This window comes from Lepidochelys kempii, chromosome 5 (genome assembly GCF_965140265.1).
Source record: "Lepidochelys kempii isolate rLepKem1 chromosome 5, rLepKem1.hap2, whole genome shotgun sequence".
Classification (NCBI taxonomy): domain Eukaryota; kingdom Metazoa; phylum Chordata; order Testudines; family Cheloniidae; genus Lepidochelys; species Lepidochelys kempii.
In genome coordinates, this window is record NC_133260.1 from 99,968,574 (window position 1) to 99,974,573 (window position 6,000).

Here is a 6,000-nt window from a genome sequence, read left to right on the forward strand (position 1 = left end):
CCAGGAGCAGGTTGACGAGGAGGTCTTGTGACTTCATGGGGCCATGGATGCGTGTGTAAATAGGAGGAGGTGTGTGGGAAAAGTGCAGCCAGAACCTGAGGAGAAGGTTCTGGAGGAGTCGAGAAAGGGACCACAACCTGGCACGCCTGAGATTGATGTGCTTCCAGGGTCTCCTTCATGCCACAGAAGGGGCAAGTGTCGGGAAGGGGAGTGAACCTTGCCAGGTACACGCCCATGATTCATAGATTCATAGATATTTAGGTCAGAAGGGACCATTATGATCATCTAGTCTGACCTCCTGCACAACGCAGGCCACAGAATTTCACCCACCACTGCTGCAAAAAACCTCTCACCTATGTCTGTGCTATTGAAGTCCTCAAATCGTGGTTTAAAGACTTCAAGGAGCAGAGAATCCTCCAGCAAGTGACCTGTGCCCCATGCTACAGAGGAAGGCGAAAAACCTCCAGGGCCTCTTCCAATCTGCCCTGGAGGAAAATTCCTTCCCGACCCCAAATATGGCGATCAGCTAAACCCTGAGCATATGGGCAAGATTCATTAGCCAGATACTACAGAAAATTCTTTCCTGGGTAACTCAAATCCCACCCCATCTAATATCCCATCACAGGCCATTGGGCCTATTTACTATGAATATTTAATTACCAAAACAATGTTATCCCATCATACCATCTCCTCCATACACTTATCGAGTTTAATCTTAAAGCCAGATAGATCTTTTGCCCCTACTGCTTCCCTTGGAAGGCTGTTTCAAAACTTCACTCCTCTGATGGTTAGAAACCTTCGTCTAATTTCTTCGTCTAATTTCACAGCCTCATGAAGGAGCCATCAACTAATATCCTCGGCAAGCTGGTACCAGTAGCTGCAGAAGCAGCCAAAGCTTTGGCCTTCAAAGAACTTTCTACAGTTTTGACTGGATTTTCTCTGTGGCTGATGGCTGTTTGCTCCAACCCTACCCCCTCCTTCACAATCTCATCTCCTCAGCTTCACTCCACATCTGCCCCCTTACCCTTTTCTCTCCTACCCTGTCCCTCTCAATGTTCAATGCTTCCCTTCCCACCACCTTTCTTTCCATTTAGCTAATCCCCTACTAACTAATCCCCCTCCCATCCCAAAAACTTAATGTGGAACCAACATGACAATTACTGCCATCACATTGTTCGCGCTGCTTGTGAGTTGTATCCCTTTCCCCCAGCCTGTGTCTGTCTGGTCTATTTATATTGTAAGGTCTTCAGGGCAGGGACTGTCTGTCCACTGTTTTTGTACAGCACCTAGCATCAGAGGGTATTTGCTCTTGGTTGGTTCATAGGTCCATGAGTAATGATTAATAACAACACCAGCATGAACACCCCCACAGAATGGGAGCACAGGAATGGCAGAGGTTACTGTAACCTCAAGGCTGTGGTAGCTGCTGCAAGGAGGATCCTCTACTGCCCATGATCCTCAAAGGAAGGATTCCTTTTCCCCCCTCAGTTCCCAAGGATTCTCCTTGCAGAAACCCCTGCTACTTGTACAGAAGAGGAGAAAGAAATTAACAATTAAAACCCCGGTTTGGTATTTTTGGCTCAGTTTCTAAACAGGTCTAGTTCCCACACCAAACCACAGAGCATGCTTTCATTTTTTTTAAACCAGTCACTGTACCAACTGCTCCATTCTTACAGAATCCCATACTTGATGAGCATTGATGAAAAGGATCAGGTGTTCCAGACCAAAGTATTCCCTTCAGCCCAGGGAATTAGTATCTACCTACTCTACATCTGGATTCTTCATAAGCACTTTGGAATTCAGAAATGTTAGCCCTGACCAGCCATTTTTGGTCATACAACCCAGTTACTCCACTTTATAGTTATTTGTTTATATGTACAATGACAAATCTACTATGTTAAATCTTCCATATAGTCTAAAGCAACTTCTCTGTCACTTAAGAAAAAAATGGGGAAAATGTTGAATCTTCCACACCATCACAGTTATTAACAACCTTGTAGTCTATCGTTATTTATATAGTGGTAGTGCCTAGGAACCCCAGCCATGTACCAAGACCCCGTTGTGCTAGGTGCTGTACAAATGCAAAACAAAAAGACCGCCACTGCCCCAAAGAGTGTACATGTCTAATGAAGGGATAGGCAATAATAAAAAATAGTATGGCATCTTCAAAGAGAACGTAGGGCTTTTGTGAAAGACAGAAGAATGAAGAAGAATCAAAATAAAGTATTGGTCCAACTCCTGAAGTCCTTATTCACGTCAGTGGAACTTATATTGGCCTCAACTAGAATTTTGTCTGAGCAAAAGTTTCACTTATAGACACATTATTATTAAGTAGTAGTGATGGGTAAACCTTTCAAATTTGAAGGGTTTGGTTCAGAGAAGCTTATCCAACCCTAACTTGGTCAAGAATTTAGGCTGAATATATTTTTGAGAACTGATTCTCTCAAAAGATTTCCAGTTCTTCCAGGTTTAGAATGGATCAGAAACAGTGCAAAATTGTTAGCTTTCTTCACATTATTTTTTGTATTTCTGCTTCTGACTCCAGCTGGAACGAAAGAATACAGTAGACAGACATGAAATTTCTATTAACTTTTTGGTTTATCAAACTTTTTCAAAACCCATAAAAATTTGTTTTGGTTTGATCTGAGGTGAATCTTCAGTTTTATTTTATCCAAATGTGTTCATCTATCTCTAATAAGATGACTTGTATTACCCTATGTTCAATTATATATTCAATTTATTCAAATAAAAATAACAATAAACACATTGATCACTGACCTGTTTTTAAGGGCTTGTTTAAATGTTTAAGGGGTTGCTTACATGGGACAGATATACTGGTATAACCTAATGTGAAATTAAACTGATATAGTTATACCAGTTAACCCTATCCCCTCCACCCCATTCATGTAGACATTCTTGTCCCAGGATGAGTGCCTTTTTTTCAGTTTAACTTATGTTGCCTGGAAGAGGTTTTGGTTTTTAAAAATTGTTTGTTTCACCACTATTGAGAGTCACCACCACCACTTGACATCAGAGTATGAGTCAAATGAGAAGATACGTGTTTTTTTTTTCTAATTGTCATAAATCTCAAGGGAAGGGTAAACACCTTTAAATCCCTCCTGGCCAGAGGAAAAACCCTTTCACCTGTAAAGGGTTAAGAAGCTAAGACAACCTCGCTGGCACCTGACCAAAATGACCAATGAGGAGACAAGATACTTTCAAAGCTGGAGGGGGGGAACAAAGGGTTCTCTCTGTCTGTGTGTTGTGTTTTTTGCCGGGACCAGAGCAGGAATGCAGGTCAGAACTCCTGTAAAAAGTCAGTAAGCAATCTAGTTAGATATGCGTTAGATTCTGTTTTGTTTAAATGGCTGATAAAATAAGTTGTGCTGAATGGAATGTATATTCCTGTTTTTGTGTCTTTTTGTAATTTAAGGTTTTGCCTAGAGGGATTCTCTGTTTTGAATCTGATTACCTGTAAGGTATTTACCATCCTGATTTTTACAGAGGGGATTCTTTTACTTTTTCTTTAATTAAAATTCTTCTTTTAAGAACCCGATTATTTTTCATTATTCTTAAGATCCAAGGGTTTGGGTCTGTATTCACCTATGCAAATTGGTGAGGATTTTTATCAAGCTTTCCCCAGGAAAGGGGGTGTAGGGCTTGGGGGAATTTTGAGGGGAAAGATGTTTCCAAGTGGGCTCTTTTCCTGTTGTTTTTATTAGACGCTTGGTGGTGGCAGCAATAAGGGACAAAAGGTAAAATAGTTTGTACCTTGGAGATGTTTTAACCTAAGCTGGTAAAAATAAGCTTAGGGGGGTTTTCATACAGGTCCCCACAGCTGTACCCTACAGTTCAGAGTGGGGAAGGAACCTTGACACTAATAATCCAAAAAGAACAAAATACACTGGGCCAAATTCTGTGCTGATTTACATCCCATGCAACTCTGATAAAGACATCTGTGGGATTGCAGGAGTATAAATCTGTACCTTGATAGCAAAAGAAAATCAAATATTTTACAAAATAACTAACTCCTGTTTCCAGGTGTGACCAAACTAGTAATCTGTACACCTGAAACACATCTTGTCCAAAGAACAGTTCACTTTTTCTCCCTTCTGGAGTCCATGTAACAACTTCTATTATGGAGGCTTTCATTGAGATACCAACAGCAGAAGAAACAGACTAGAGCCACTTTCTGGACAATAGCTTCACAGCTGAGAAAACTGTATAATGGAAAACAGGGGTTGCCATAGTGAACAAATGGGCACAAACACATAGCCTGTGGTTAGTTTTTTCCTTCAGATGACACTGCTTTGGAGATCTTGAAAGGAAACAACAGAAAAAAGCAAAGAAGAGGGCATACATGCAGAGATGAAAGACAGAGAGATCATGAAGATGGGGAAAAAGAGTAAAAAGAGGAAGGTATGGAGAAAGTGATGAGGAAAACGAAAAAGGGGTGAAAATAGAGACTGAGTATTGACCATTTTTCAGGTTTGTAGGAAGGTTTATGTAGAAATCCAGGGAGAGATCCTCAGTCCTGATTCCAGCCCCCTTGCTGGGTAAAAGTGACAGATGCCTAAAGTGTCTCTGTACTGGCTGCAGGAGGGTGAAGGCACTGTAAAAATAGCGTTAAGCCTTACTTCCAAGGACCCCTTCACAAGGCCTGGAGCAGGGGGCATGCTGTGGGTGGGGCCAGGCCAGGAGGGGTACATGTCAGATTCGGAGCTGCATCTGCAATGTTGTGGCACTGCTGTCACCCATAGAGCAGCCTTGTGAGGCTGCTCCCTGTAAATTAGACCGGGCCGGGGTTGGGAGCCACTACACGCACTCTGCCCAGGGGCTATGAATTCTGTGCAGCCCAGAATCTCACTCCCAGGATGTTGTCCATTTCTTTGTCAGTGCGCTCTCTCTCCTGTTTTTCATCTTCTTTATTTACCAGGGGTCTCAGTTTTTCCTCTTGAAATAATTATTTCTTTCCAAATAAATAGTTATTTCTGTCCAAAGAAAATGAGGAATATAATGGTTTCAGAGTAGCAGCCGTGTTATGAGGGCCTACATAAAAGTAGAGAATGTTTTATTGCAATAGCAGTTCTAGAAATTTGAAAATATACATCTCTGAAGTTGAGATGAGCCTGCAGCTGAGATCTTTTGCTTCTGCTTTATACTTGCTTATGCATAATCAGTGTTTATTTCAATCTATTTTAGGAGACCATTACTACTTGAGGCAATCTTCACTATGGAGTAGCATCCAAAAATGAATGAATCAGAAAATCCTAAAATACAGCAATATTGCTGAGATTTATATAATACTTCCATCCAGAGAAACTAAATATGAAACTACAAACTCACTGCAAAGCAAAGAATATCCCATCCAACTCATGCTATAAAGAGAAATTCATAGAGAAGCAGCTGAAGGCTAACCTCCCTACTCTTGCACATACCAGGAGATTTTTAATTACCACAAGCAGTCAGAACCTTATCTTTACATCTCATCCAGGCTACAACACTTCCAGTAGCTCTCTCCAGTAGCATGACGTACTAGTAAATGGACAGAATTTAAGGCAAATTTATATCAATAGATACTATTTAGGAAAGCCTTGCCACAAGGTTTTTACAGCCTGTTCATATTAAAAGCCAGCATTTAATAGACTTTGTAAAACACAGAAAACCTCTCTAATGCAGCATCTGCTTTAACTAAAGGCCTTAACCTGTTTATTGCCTAATATCCCAAATTCATCCTGTACGACAGGCCTACAATGTTGCTATGTATCAAACTGGTCTTGACAGTCCACTTATTTCAGTGGCTTTTTTTTTTTTTTGTCCTGACATTACACTTATTTTGTTTCCACTAGTGAAATGTTGCAGCACTCAAGAGGTATGAAGGATCATAAGTGAGGTGATTATTTCATGGTTAAAGGAAGGAGATTATCAAAGCAAGGAAGGATAAGGATGCCAAGGACGGTGGTTATAGGTATACATATGTTTTGTGCAGGAAAAACTATG